At 43.1% G+C, this 14,543-nt stretch overlaps 1 long non-coding RNA gene across 1 annotated transcript; it reads right to left on the bottom strand.

Moving 5' to 3' along the window:
• Positions 1–2,757: 2,757 nt before the first annotated feature.
• LOC103365471 (uncharacterized) lies at positions 2,758–9,116 on the bottom strand. The gene is made up of 3 exons (XR_520609.1): positions 9,028–9,116; positions 8,652–8,690; positions 2,758–2,845 (listed from the first exon to the last, which is right to left on the bottom strand). It is a non-coding gene; the product is annotated as an uncharacterized LOC103365471 (long non-coding RNA).
• Between the last annotated feature and the right edge of the window lie 5,427 nt (positions 9,117–14,543).

The raw sequence follows: 14,543 nt of genomic DNA, 5'->3' as shown, positions 1-14,543 counted from the left end.
CGTAACATTTGTCGTCCTCTCTCGCAATTTGTATGCGCGGCACGGGAGCAAACGACATCGCCGACGAAACCGCAGAGCACAAACAACAACAACAACAACAACAACCGAGCGCACGACGAAGCGGTAAACAAAGAAGACGCCTCTCGCCGTCTCTCTGTTTTCCAGCCAACTAACAAAATGGCTTCCGAGCGGCGTTTTAGAGGCGAACAAGACGAGCGGGAAGCGACAGAAACGACCCGTCTGCTTTCTGTGAACACCTTCCAGGAACGAGGGGATCCTCCCGGTTGGTCCGCGAAGGTTCTCGGGTGGTTACAGAACACGTTTCAGATGCGTGGAAGGAGAACGCTGGGAAAAACCTACAATCACAGCAAAGAGGTAGAATGAACACATCCACCGGAGCAGCAGGAAAGGTGGAGCATCTGCAGGATTAATTGCAGTTTTAAATGCAATATTAACCCACTTATACACGGAAATGCAAACATCATCAGTTTGAGAACGCTGCAGGTTCAGGCAGCGACAGAACGGGTAGAACGGTCGCATTTATTCAGCCGCTACACGACACACGGACACTGTTATTCCCATTAATGCGTCTTTGTTGGCTCAACCCAAAGGTCAAGTCTGGCTTGACTCTACACCCGATGGTGCTGCAGCCGTTTCTTCCAGAATAAGAAAAAAAACTGCAAAAATAACATTTTTCGTTAGCTTAGCATGCTAACAGCGCTTCGCAAACGAGCATAAAACACGTGGAGGTGGTTCGAAAAAACTGGATCTCAGGTCTTACGTCAGGTTTGTTCGAGGGTAAATGAGTTTCAAATTAGTCAGAAGCATTCAGACAACTACGGGCTTCGAGTACATCGACTCGACGTGAACACCGAGAACTGGTCTCAAATTAGTACCATCGCAGAATTTAGCTCCATCTGTACAGGACTAGCGGCTAGTGGTTCGTAATAAATGTAGAAATCGCCTGCAATCTCGATCCTGTGTGAAAAAAATTCCACCACAAATCTACCACCAGTTATTCACCAAACACGTCCTGTTACGATATCAGTCCAGTGCACATCAGCGTTTCTATGTTTGCAGATTTTTTTGCAAAGGGTTCTTTCCTGTTTGAGAATTACGGCCACTGTGCTGCCAGTTATAAGTAAAAAGTTTTGTGTACGAATTTAAGAGGCTCGTGTTAAGAAAAACAAAATCTCACGAGGTGTTTCAATGGACGAACAGCATCTTAACGTCACATCTGTAACGTCAGTAAAATGGAAATTATCCACAAATCATGATTCATGAACCACATCATTGTCATGTTTAGCATCTCTGGATTGTTGTCAGACTGTTTAGAGGTCGAGATGCAGATAAATCGTAACGAAAGCTTGAAGAAACCGATGAAGCTGCCTGAACAGAAAAACTGGGAACGACTCGACCGGTTACTTCAACGATATTCTCCCTGAAATCAATGACATGCAAACTGTTTCTCAAACCGAACAAAGCATCTCAGCTACTGGTGTGGAGACGTTGACTTTTTGCTTGCGACACGTATACCAGTCAGTCATCTCACAGACTGTAAATCAACCACAAATCAGGAAAACAGACATGATCTCAAAGTGTACCGATACAAAGAAGCAGCACAGGTATCAGTAAAATCAGAAAAAACTGGAAGGTGACATATTTAAGGGTAAAACCTGAAACTTTGACCCCAACAGCGAAGACATCTGGTGGAACAACACCTTACGAAAACACTTTTTGTTGGTATTTCTGGTCATTTTCCCTCAAAACTGTGAACTGGATGAATAAACGAGTGAATTAATTACTAATAAAGAGTCTGTTTGTGTTGTATTTCTGGTTCTGTTGGCTTCTCTTATGACTGAATTGTCAGATTCTTGATGTAAGTGTTTCTGACGGAGCTAAAAGCGTCGCTGACAAACCTATTTACAACGTGACCGAGTGGACAAACGAATCGATGACTCGTGTTTGTGAGTTCGTCCCACATTTACTGACTGACCCAATGAACTCACCAGCGAAACAAAAGGACGAGTAGGTCAGAATATCCGACTTACTGACCGACTGAACAGCCGGACGCAACGTCATCGATCAGTTTTAAAGCCCCGTAAAGTTAGTTTAGACCACCGACATCAGCAGAAACACACAGATCTCCACAACACTCAGGCAGGAAAAGAAGGAGAGCGGCGAATCAGAAAAACAGGATGTCTCCGTCAGGAATGAAGCCGAGCAGCACAAAAACAGACGCGTCGCCCCGAAATACAGAGAAATCACATCATCGCCTCGAGATGCCACAACATCCAGGCGTCGTCTACTGTAAAACAGAGCAGGAATTCATCCGCCGCCCAAAATAGACCCCGACAAACGCAACGTCTGCTAAAAGAGACACCTGTTCCAGGAGTGTTTTAAATGAAACTCTACATTCGTGAAGTAATTTAGCCAAAAAGCACAAATCAGACAGTATTGACACATGGATTAATCAAAGTCATAAAATCAAACCAAAGCCGCCCGATTGTTTGGACAAAACACGGCACAGGAAACACCAACAAAGCCGACGAGTTACGCTTTAAGAAAAGAAAAAAAAAACGCTTGGAAATGTAAAGCAAAAGCAAAAAAAAAAACAGCATAAAAATGTACAGGAACACGGTTTACCAACACATTCAAACAGCAAGCGAAGCAGCAGTGAGCAGGTGTAAGAGGAAGGAGGGGAAGGAAAGAAGAGGGAGGGAGATTAAAAAAAAAAAAAAAAAGAGAGAGAGAGAGAGAAGGCTGACGTACTTGAGCCGGAGAAATGTCCGCTCCCCAGGGAGGTCGGCCCGTTCTTTCCACTGCTAACAGGAGGGGAAAACATCTACAAGACAAACAGAGCGCACATTACCTCCGAGAGCACTGACACTGCAGGCAGCAAAGACACTTCTACAGAAACATCACTGCAGCTACACATGAAGAGCTTCATTCCAAACAAAAAAACAAACCAAAAAAAAAAAAAACACGCCGCCGCGACGACGTTCGGTTCGCGACTGTTTCTCAGTAGCTTTGAGCAATGTTGTGAATTTAGCGGTGACGCGTGTTGGTTTTGGCGTCTAAATCTTGTTTTGGACGGAAACTTCTGTCAACTGTCCGTCATGAGCAGGGCTGGGTTAGAATTCCTGTTGACAAGATGCCTCTGATTGGACGCAAGTCACGAAGATAAAGGTTCCTAATTGTTCGCTGTACAGGAGCTTTTTGGAAGAAAAGTTTAAATTGGTACTTTTTAGAACTAAAATCTCTAAGTTTTTGATTTAAGCATAAATAAACTAAATAATATCCCCGACTCAGGATTTGAAGGCATCTGAGGTGGGATAAAGTCACAGGTTTGGAGGTTTTGGAGGTCTCAACTAAGTCTGCAATCATGGCTATCAAGTTCCGAGTCATGACAGGTCCAAGTCCAGCTTCAAGTCCCAGGAGAAGTCCAACAAGCCAAGAGTCGCATCCCAAATCAAGGCCAACAAGTTCAACAACAAGTTCAAAGTCAGGGCTCAAGTAAAAACTCAAGGCCCAAGTCCTGCATCTGCAAGTCCCCAAGACTACATCAAGTCCCTTGTTTTCATGGGTAAGTCAAGTCCCAAGTTAAGTCCAACAAGTAAAAAAATCAAGTCCTAAATCAAGGCCAACAAGTTCAACAACAAGTTTAAAGTGAGGCTTAAGTAAAGATGGCCAAGGCCCAAGTCCTGCATCTGAAAGTACACATAGCTAGTCCCACATCAAGATTAACATGACCAGAACTCTAGTCTTAGCAGGTACCAAGTCATGAGAAGATAGTCCCAAGACTAGATCAAGTACCAAGTTATGACAGGTAGGTCAAGTCCCAATTTAAGGCCAACAAGGTCCAAGTGAAGCCAAGCAAGTCTCACAGTTCCACATTAAGACTGACATGTCCAGAGTCAGGTCATAGGTCAAGATTGGCAGGTTCCAAGTCATGGGATGATAATTTAAAGACTAGACCAAGTCCCGAGTTAAGACAGGTATGTCAAGTTCCAAGAGAAGTCCAACAAGTAAAAAAAAATTAAATTAAATTCCAAGGTTTCAAAGTTCCACATCAACACGAACATGTCCACAGTCCAGTTGTAGGTCAGGGTTGGCGTGTTCCAAGTCATGAAAAGATAGTCCCAAGACTAGACCAAGTCCCAAGTTATGACAGCAAAGTCCAGCCCCAAGAGTAGTCCAACAAGTGAAACGTCAAATTCAAAATCAAGACCAACAGGTTCCAAATGAAGGTAGGCAAGTCTTAAAGTTCCACATCAAGACTTACATGTCCAGACTCAAGTCAAAACAGCCGAGTCCCAAGTGACGGTAAGAGAGGTAAGTAAGTATGTAATGTCCCAAGTCAAGGCCAAGAAGTTCCAAGTCAGAGTCCAACGGGAGACAGAAAAGGCCCAAAACCTGCATCTACAGTCAATTAGTCCCACATTAAGACTAACATGTCAGGAGTTAGGGCGTAGCAAGTTCCAAGACTTTACTGTTCCAAGTCCAGACCTAATAGTCAAAAGTCAAGTCCCAAATCGAGGCCAACAAGCTCCAGGTCAGGGTCCAAGTAAAGTTGGCAAGGCCGAGGTCCTGCATCTGCACGTACAGTCAACTAGTCCCACATTGAGACTATCATGTCCAGAGTCCAGCTGTAGGTCAAGACCTGCAGGCTTCAAGTCACAAGAAAACAGTCCTAAGACTAGACCAAGTCCCGAGGTGTGACAGGTAGGTCAAGTCACAAGAGCAAGTAAAAAAAACGAGTTCCAAATAAATTCCACATCAATACTAACATGTCCAGACTCAAGTCAAAACAGTCAAGTCCTGAGTCCTGGCAAGATATCACCAAGTCACGTCCCAAGTCCCAAACCAGGTTCCATCCATGGCTTTGTTTCCACTCCTAAACAAGTCATAAAACAGAGAAACACTTTGAAAACAGTTCAACAGAAATGCTGGATTTCTTGTGAAAAATTGTGAGATCTGGTTTGTCTTCAGCAGAAAACCAGTTTTGTTGTGATTTGAATTTTTCCCACATTATCGGTAACGGTCTGAGGTATGAGGTTTGATTTGATTGGCTGCCGTAGTTAAGAGTACGCCCAGTTTCAGGGAATACAAATCAATGACTTGGGTCTTGACAGGGATATCAAGTCAAACAGAGTCACGAGTCCAGTTTGGATTTTTAGTCAGTCGTCAGATCCTCGTCCCCGAGTCCACACCTCTTGATGCTCGGCTTGTTTTGGCACTCGACTGTTTCCCTCCCGATGTACACGTTTAAGGTTGGCACCCAGCCGCACTCAGACTCTCAGCTCCGACGTGAAGGGGTTCATTTTCCCAAACACCGCCACAAAAAAAAAAAAAAAAAAACGACGTGAAGGGGTTCATTTTCCCAAACACCGCCACAAAAAAAAAAAAAAAGAAATCAAATTCCTCATTCAAAAGGCAAAAACACGGGATCGCTCACCTCGACGAAAAATCAGCCGGCGGGGCGCCGAACGTCGGACGGCTCGGTTTTTTTTTGTGTTTGTTTTTTTTTCTGTTGGAATGAAACCCTTGGTATCTACTTCATGTCTGACTTAAACGTACGAGATAATCATCAGAACTAGTTGCCATCTGCTCTACAGGAAGAAACAGGCCCACGTCAAGACAGAACGCCGACTCCTGCTGCGTTACTGTACGAGCCGCTGTAAGAGCTCGACAACGCGACGGCTATCGAAGCGTCACATCTGATAACCTCTCTGCGGATGATCTGGGCTTCACACTTTCACATGCTACAAGCTTCTCTTTCTTTATTTCTTTATTTTTTTTAACTGGATTTAGTGGGAATTGTTCTTTAAATAAAAAACAATAAATAAATGAATAAAGACTGACCATAAACCCTGACTGAAAGCCAAAAAAGAAAAACAAAAGCAGCAAAACGCCGTTTCTCAACGCGGCGGCCCTTTCGAGTGTCGGCTTCGATCTCCCTCGCAGCTGCGACGAATAAAGGAGGCAAACAACAAATGTTTGGGAGATAAACGGCTCTAATTCCGATTATTAGCAGGTCTATCGATTTCCCCGCGAGCCGCCTGTGTCAGCTTGTGGGCGCGTAAAGACAGATGATCGCATAAATTAATATTCGGCCTGCGTTTTTAATGAGAAGAGGCGCGTTTTAGCTGCTGCTGCCCTCCTTTGTTTCGAGGGTTGTTGTTTTTTTTTTTTTTTTTTATTCTAGACATTAAATTTAAGACTGAGCTGATTGACGTTTATGGAAAAACCTGCAGAAAATTAACACAATATCCATCAGTGGGCTGTTTTTATCCTCATTTAAAAGCACTTTCTGGTATTTTTAGCCCACTTACATCAGCTATACCACCACATAGAGGAAACTGCACATTTCTATAATTACAAATAATGAATTAAATGATCCTATTTTATGCATTTTTTAAAAATAAAAGGTCACAATAACATATTTGAAATAATACTCTGACTGGGATTAATGCATGTTTCTTGTGTTCACTTGCAAATTTAATCATCTTATTTAAATAAATGTCACCAGAACCTTCTTATAGAGTCGTGTGTGCCACTAAATTAAGATTTTTATTGCGCTTTTCCCACCAGTGGTCTCTCTATAGGGGCTTATTTAAGGTAAACACTGACCCAAACACCCAACAGAGTGCGCTTTATGATTATAATTTTGCCAAACGAGTATATTTTCCATCTGCAGCTTTGATGTAAATGAAACGCCGTCCTGCTGTCCAGGTACGCCAGCTGACTCCCAGGCTCCTACCTACACGCCGTCCTCTCACACTGAAACCGTGCAGGTTGCATTGTTCCTATAATAGCTTCTGGCTTCGAATTCTTCATAAGACTTTGTGTAATCTGCTCCGTGGAGCTTCACGCAGGCCTCAGCTGTGCAGCAGCATTCCTGAAGGGAGTCGAGGACGCATTTAGAGACATTTTCTTTCCGTTTTAGCGTCCCAATCTCGCAAAAGCTGATATTTTCTGTCAGGCAGGCCTCCTGCAATATCTGGAAAACCTTCTCAGGCGACTCCCAGACTCTCATTTGGATCCTATTTGTTCATTGCATTGATGTTTTTTTTATAGCTGCTGACAGTGTTGGTGGTTTTTCTTTCCTACATTTGCAAAAACATATAAATCCTGATTAAATCTAACTCCTAGAACATCTAAAATCTTCCTGCATGGTCACTTGGACCTGATGTGTTTACTGACGTTCTTATAGCTGCTCACAGTGCTGCAGGTGATTTTCTGTCTTCTATTTGCACCTCTATCGTGTAAAAACGTGCATTTTCTGATGTATTATGTTAAAAATGAATGCTGGAATCTCTCTAAAATGTCCCTGCATTGCCATTTATGTCTTATTTATTCATTGCACTGACACTCTTACAGCTGCTGACAGTGCTGCAGGTCAAATCAGTGATTTTTTTGTTTTGCATTTGCGCCTCAATCTTGTGCATTTTCTGATATAACATGTTAAATAGTGCATCCTAGAATATCTTCTCCTCCTGTTTTGTCTCTTGCTTTGCACAGACGGCCTGAGATCTTATTGGTTTATTGCATCACATTCTTATTTCTGTCTTGTACGTGCACCTCAGTCTTGTTAAAATACATATTTTCTGACATGATTTGTTGAATATGCATCCTAGGATCTCGTCCTGCATGGTCACTTGGATCTTATTTGTTTATTGCATTGAGTGTTGCAGGTAAACATGCTGGTTTTCTTTCATGTGTCTGCATGTCAGTCTCTATTTTCTGATATAATAATCTCTCCACAAATCTTGTCTGCTGATTGCATTCACGTTCTTTTAGCTGTTTACAGCGTTTCAGGTGAAATTTATTTCTTATATTTGCATCTAAATCTGGTTAAAACGTGCATTTCCTGATATAATGTGTTAAATTTGCCTCCTAGAATACCTATAAAACCTCGCAGCACTACTCCTGCATGGCACACACAGCATTTAACATCCTACACTTTTATATTACAGGTGATTTATTTTATTTTTTTGGTTTAATTCTTTCTTCTCTATGTTTGCATCTCATGCAGCATCACGTCTCTAATTCTGATATCATTACTTTGCTCCTCTACGTTTCATAACAGGATTAATGGAAGCCGGTTTCTCTCCCTCTCTCTCTTCATTTAGGGGTGTTTCTGATTTTTTTTTTTTTCTCTCTCTCCTCCTCTTCAGACCAAAGTTGCTCCCAGAGGAGGAGAACCAGAGAAAACATGGCCGAGCCTCCTGAACTCCTGAAGCCACACAGGCTGCTCTTTAGAATAAAACCAAACTTTAAATCACGGGACGTTCAGCAGCCTCCTGCACCAACACTTTGGCTTTTTCTTTTTTTTTCTTTCTTTCTAAAAAGGCGCAGAGAAAGTGTGACACATTCCTCTTTTTTTTTCTTCCCTCTGCTGCCTGTCTGTCAGTCTGTCATGCAGGTTCATGATTCAACATCGAGCCTTTTTCTTTCTTTTTTTTTTGTGCATCTTAAACATTCACGGTGCATGAAAGCAGCCCAGAAAGTCACACAGAGAAAAAAAAAACAGGAAAACATTTTACTAAATAAAAGAAACCTATCATGGGCAAATAAACAGAAAATTAAAAAGAGGAATAATCAGGCTACACATGAAGGAAAAAAGGACTTAAAATGAGATATACTACCATGGATGTTGGGAACATTTTCAAATCGCTGTTTCGCATCTATAAGACAACAAAATTACTAATGCAGCATCACAATTCTCTGCACACACACAAGCAAGAATTCAAAACAACACAAAACCAACAATATGCAACTGACTTCTGTCTTTTTCTGCAAGTTACTCAACAAAAACACTCAACTTTTTGTTTTGTTTTGTGCAGAGTGTTGAAATAAAAAGAAATGAAATCAAATGTGCAGGTTTATGTGCGGTGCATTAAAAATGTAAAAGCCAACAAACAGGACTCGCTTCGTGTTCATCATCTACGGCTTCTTCATTCTAAGTCAATATGTGGAGAATAACGAGCAGAAGAAGGTGGATGTTTTCTCTCTTTTTCTTACCGCGCTGAAATCCAGTAAGTCGCTCAGTTCCTTGTCGGTTCCCAAAGCTGCCATCCGCTGTTGATGATGCATTTTAGCAAAATCTCACGGACCTAAAAACATGGAAACAAACGGAGAAGACAGATAGACAGAGGAGGATAGGTGGACAGATTGATAGATGGAGAGACAGAAGGGAGAGGAAGAGGAGAGGAGAGAAGAGAGAGGACCTCTGCTTGTTTTTTGCGCACCGCTCCGCTCCTCCGGTTCGCTTTTTTTTTCTCCTCCACAGCGAAATAAATCCAGTTTAAAAAAAAAAAAAAAAACAGAAGAAAAAAGGAAAAAAAAAGAAAAAACAGCCTCAAAAGCCTCGATGGCAAATCTAGTTTTCTTTCATCCTCGGAGGAAAAGCTTCAGTCCCGGGTTCCTGGTTTTGGCAGCAGGAAATAAATCGCAAGAAGAAGAAGAAGAAGAAGAAGGGAGAAAAAAAACTGACAGGAAATCAAAGAAGGGGGGCGACAGATCGGGAGTTTTTTTTTTTGTTTGTTTGTTTGTTTTTTTTTCACGCGTGTGTTTTGGTGTTTTTGCCCCCAAACGAACAAGTCCGACCGCCCCGCGCAAAGACGCAGTTCGTGTCCGCCGCGGCTGCCTGTCAGGCTCTCGCGCGGAGGAAACACGGAAAACACCAGGAAGCAGAGAAATCACCTCCGAAACGTGCGTGTGCGCGGACCAGTCTCAGCGGGAGAGTCCCGGCAGGGCGAGCGCTCGCTGCTGCTGCTCCGGAGCCGGCTCAGGGTGCCCTCCGCTCGGCTGCGGCTGCTGAAGATCCCCGGGTGCGCAGGACGGATCCCATGTGCGTCTGGCACAGCCTCGGCGCGATAAATGCGTTCGTGCGGCCACCTAGCTTCACATCGTCGTCTCACACCGAGCTGCTGCCGCCGCCGCCGCCGCCGCTGCTGCAGGAGAGAGCTGCAGATCCAGAGCAGAAATAAAAGAAATTTGGAGGAAAAATTGATTTGTTGCTTTTGATTGATTGGCTGATTGGTGACGTGATTGGCTGCTTTCATTTGAATCGGATTAATTGGGCTAATTGGGGCAGGAGAGGATGATTTTTAATTATTTTTTTTTTCTTAACAGTGTTTTAACCCCAAAACTTGTTTTCAATCATTACGGTTTATTTTGAGTGAATTTATGTCTGATTTGCACATTTACTTTTCATTTCACCACCTTTCGCACATGCGTACACACACACACCTGCCCTCCGTGGACGCGTCTCCCCCCCACGTGTCGCTCAGGTAGTTTTTCTGCAACTTATTTCTTGTTGCAGTGAAACAAGTGCAGCTTTGACCTGCATGCTCTCCCCCCTACGGGTCAGCACTCCAACTACAGCAGCTCCACACTCTCCTCCTCACTTTGCAATGCTCCCTCTCTCCCTCTGTCTTTTTTTTTTTTGCTCTGTGCAGCCCACAGCCTGCAGGTATAAAATGACTGTCCTATTTCTGCAAATTACACCCTGCATGTGCGGGTTTCTCTCACAGAGGAGGAAAAAAAAAACAGGTGCAGTTACAACATGAAGGCTGATCTGTTGTGTAAAGTTGGTCGGCTGCAGCCTCGCAAACAAACTAAAAGTCACATTTCTGTCTTTGCACGTACGTTTCAGGATCCACTTGTTGTAGTTTCTAAATGCATAAATACACATTTTAACCCGCTACAAGCTCCTGCTCTGAGAGTACTTTCAGATATAAAGTGGACGGTAAACACAAGTTTCTTTTCTCTCCAGAATAAATCCCAGATCCATCATGTGTCCTTTTTGATTTATCACAAGCTCACCGGGGAACTGAACCATAAACTGCAACATAAATAGAGGCAGGACTCGGATTATTAGCCAATAAAATGACTCTGTGTTGCAGAAAAGGACCCCGAGACAAAATGTCATCGACAGAGTCACCTTGATGAGGCTCCATCACATCACAGCCCAGAATACTGACGCAGGACCAGACGATAGGAGCATCGTCTCCACGTCGGTCTTAAATCAACACTCTGGTGCTCATGTCAACTTTAAGAAAAGGTAACTCCGGTCCTCGAGGGCCACAATCCTGCATGTTTTAGATGTTTCCCTCTTCCAACACACCTGATTCAAATGATCAGCTCATCATCAAGCTCTGCAGAAGCCTGATAACGATCCTGATCATTTGAATCAGGTGTGTTGGAAGAAGGAAACATCTAAAACATGCAGGATTGTGGCCCTCGAGGACCAGGATTCAACACCCCTGCATCGATCCGCAGGTTCGTACCTTTAAAGGATTTTAAAGGATGTTTTCTACTTTCTATGAAGCTTCATCATAGTCTGAAGTTTATTTAGTGTAAAGAGTCCAGTGAGGAAGAAGCTGGTTTGGTCACATCAGACTCGTATGAAGCACTAAAGTGTTAAAACAAACAGAAATATTGTGAAGAACATGAAGAACGTTTTCATTGTTTCTCCATCAACCTTTCTCGCTGCAGAAGTTTTCGCTCATCCGAACACATCCAGTAATATCAAAACGCGCCGCATCGCTCGCATCAACCAGCCGAACTTCATTCGTACGGCACGTTTCATGCAGCGTCGTTGAGTTCAAACTGCTCCCCGGATGACTGAAAAGCCAAAATCGAGACAGACTGAGTGGAAGGCGACACAAAGCTCAGTTTAAAATGAATAAATGCAAAGATTTAAAGACAAAAGGGGAAAATAAACACACAAAAAAGGTAAAATTTGACAAAATGTGGGCGAGTTATTTATTATAATAAATGCTGCAACAAACTAGAACCGCTGTTTGTCTGGAAGAAGGAAAATCAGTCAACACGCAAAGTTCTGCAAGTTCAGCTTAAAGGGCAACACCTGAAGACGCTGTTTTGTTAGAAAGTTCCAAAACGACAGATACGAGAGCTTTTCTAATCTGACCGAGACGCAACAACCTTCAAGTTTAGGCGACGGAAGCTTCAGTTAAGGTTAAATAAAGAGCAACAACAACACAAACTCTAAAAGTAGTAAGACAGATACCGACACCGCGCAGAAGCAACCTGTTGTGTTCTGGTAATACATATCCTGTTTGATCGTCTATTTTCTTCTAAAAATGTACAAAATAATCACGATGTATTCAAAAAGTCTCGAAACTAGCTGTTAAGACCGTCGACTAATTAGGAAAATGTTCATCGAAGCAACAAATCGAGTTAGAAGTCGGGTCATTGTATCGTAGACTTCAATCGGGCTTGTTTTGGGAATGAGTCGCCCCCTGCTGGATGTTAGAAAGAATGCATCCATCTTTTAGATAGTTGTCATGATGAATTGCACTCCTGGTGGCCACAGGTGAGAACAGCAGTTTGTTGCATCACTGTAAGGAATTTAACAGGAAAGTTGCCTTCCACATAACATAAGATGTAAATTCAGTTTGGAAATACCGCGATGGTAAAAGTGTCACCTCAGATGGATTTAAAACGTTTTCTAAAAGTCTTAAAGGACGACGGATCAAATGACAACATGACGCTAACGTTTTTAGAGCTTTTTAGCCTCTTTGTAGAACCCATAGTTTGGGTTTTACAAGATAAAACTACTTTACAGTTCACGCGTTAACCTCAGGACAGACCTAGCTAGCAGCTAGCTAGTTCAGACGGTGAAGTGAGGAGTGTTTGAGCTAAATGCTGACTGTGGGTATGAACCTGCCAACAGCAACCAGACACTCGCTGAAAACTTTTGCTGACGGTTTGGATTGTCCAATAGAGCAGGCCGGCTTGTAGTTGTTGTTTTTTTTTCTGTGAATTAGCGACACCCAGAGGCAGCATGACGCGGTGCAGTCAGACCATCGTGTAAATGGTCAGTCAATGCAAGACAAGCCGGACAACTCAAACCCAACGCTGCACTTGGTTAACCAGACACAAAAAGAAGATGCTTCCCAACATGTTAGCATCAACATCTGTTTGTTTCCTCACACGCTAGAGGAAAGGAGGTCGTAAGAGTAGTAAAGATGAAAAAACAAAGTAAAGATTAACATGAGAGTCTGTGAAGACTCTCAGTCATCCAGGTCGTGGTGATTCTTGTAGATTAATGGTAGCAAAAGGACTTGCTTGAGTTCCTTGAATCAGAACTGATGAAGCCTCTTGGATGAACATCTTCAAGGAACTCAAGCAAGTCCAGCTGCTACGATTAATCTACCAGAACAACCATGAGAAGAAAGCTAATCTGTTGTTGTAATAATACATTTCACTGCTTTTGTCCAACACTATATCGCATGAAGTCTGGACAAAGACTGGAGAATCTGGTCCACACATGAACCGAACACATTCTGATCAGTGCTGGAGCTGTTGGGTTTGGTGTCGGAGCACCTGGTGAACGCATGCAGGAGGCTCATCAGCATGACACAGAGTTTCTATGAAGACGCTGGCAGGTCCATTTAACGTGCGGTCAGACCGATTCGGACGTTTGCCTTCTCACATACAGCTCCTCCTGGTGACGTCTGGAAAAGTTCAGGGCTGCTGTGCACATGTGAGAAACACCTTTTAAGGACATCACAGAAAGCAGAGTTTTGTTCATTCCCATCTCCTACGATGACCCGAAGACATCTTTGATTACGAAACGGCTGAACTGTAAACCTCTCCTTGCTGCTTCTTCTTCTTCTTTGTTTTTTTTTTTTGTTCCCGTTATCAGCATGTGAATGCAAAGCAGAGTTACATAACATTCGAACGACGCATCCCGGTTTAGTCTGAGTTTCGACCTTGAAACGGGGCAGGAACAAACAGTTATGGTCTGACTCCCAACACACAGCGTTTGTCACATCTGGGTCAAAACTGAACTGGAAAAAAATCAACCTTGAGAGATAAAAGTTTTGTGCATATTGAGATGAGACGGTGGGGAAGTTATCCTGGTAACACACCGAATACAGCAGGAGGTTTGTCCTGATTCCCCCATCAGAGGAGGGAGATGTACTATGTGATCATATGGAGTCAAGAAGTTGGGTTAAGGTACAAATATTACTTGGTTCGGTTAAGGGAACGGTTAGCAAACAGTTAAAAGAAATAAAGTTTAACTATTGCTGAACGTTGACCCATCCATCCAAACCGGCCTCATTTCAACTCCAGTGTTGTCGCTCTATAACCGGCGTTGCTTTTGTACTTGAACATTGTTTTCTGACATTTGCTGAAACACCCAACGCTGCCTCACATGACTAAAGGTTGTAATAAACTAGGGATCTCCAACGCTGGTCCTGGTGAGCTCATGTCCTGCAGGTTCTAGATGTTTCCATTCCGGCACACACCGACTCACATTAATGGATCATTAACAGTCTTGTGTTGAACTTGACAACAAGCTGTTGGAGATCCAGTAATCTGAGTCAGGTGTGTTGCAGTACGGAAGCTCACGAGGACCGTAGTTGGAGATCCCTGTTATAGACCCTTTTCACTGCAGCAGAAATGGTGTTTTTGCATTAAAAGCACAGACGTAGCTGAATTCAGTTCAGATGTGTCACTTTCAGCATCATTTTGTGGGTCTTCTGCATGCTGCATTGGAAGCT

The sequence above is a fragment of the Stegastes partitus genome, unplaced genomic scaffold (assembly GCF_000690725.1).
Source record: "Stegastes partitus isolate 25-593 unplaced genomic scaffold, Stegastes_partitus-1.0.2 Scaffold843, whole genome shotgun sequence".
Taxonomy (NCBI): Eukaryota; Metazoa; Chordata; class Actinopteri; family Pomacentridae; genus Stegastes; species Stegastes partitus.
This window is presented reverse-complemented; position numbering and strand designations above follow the sequence as displayed.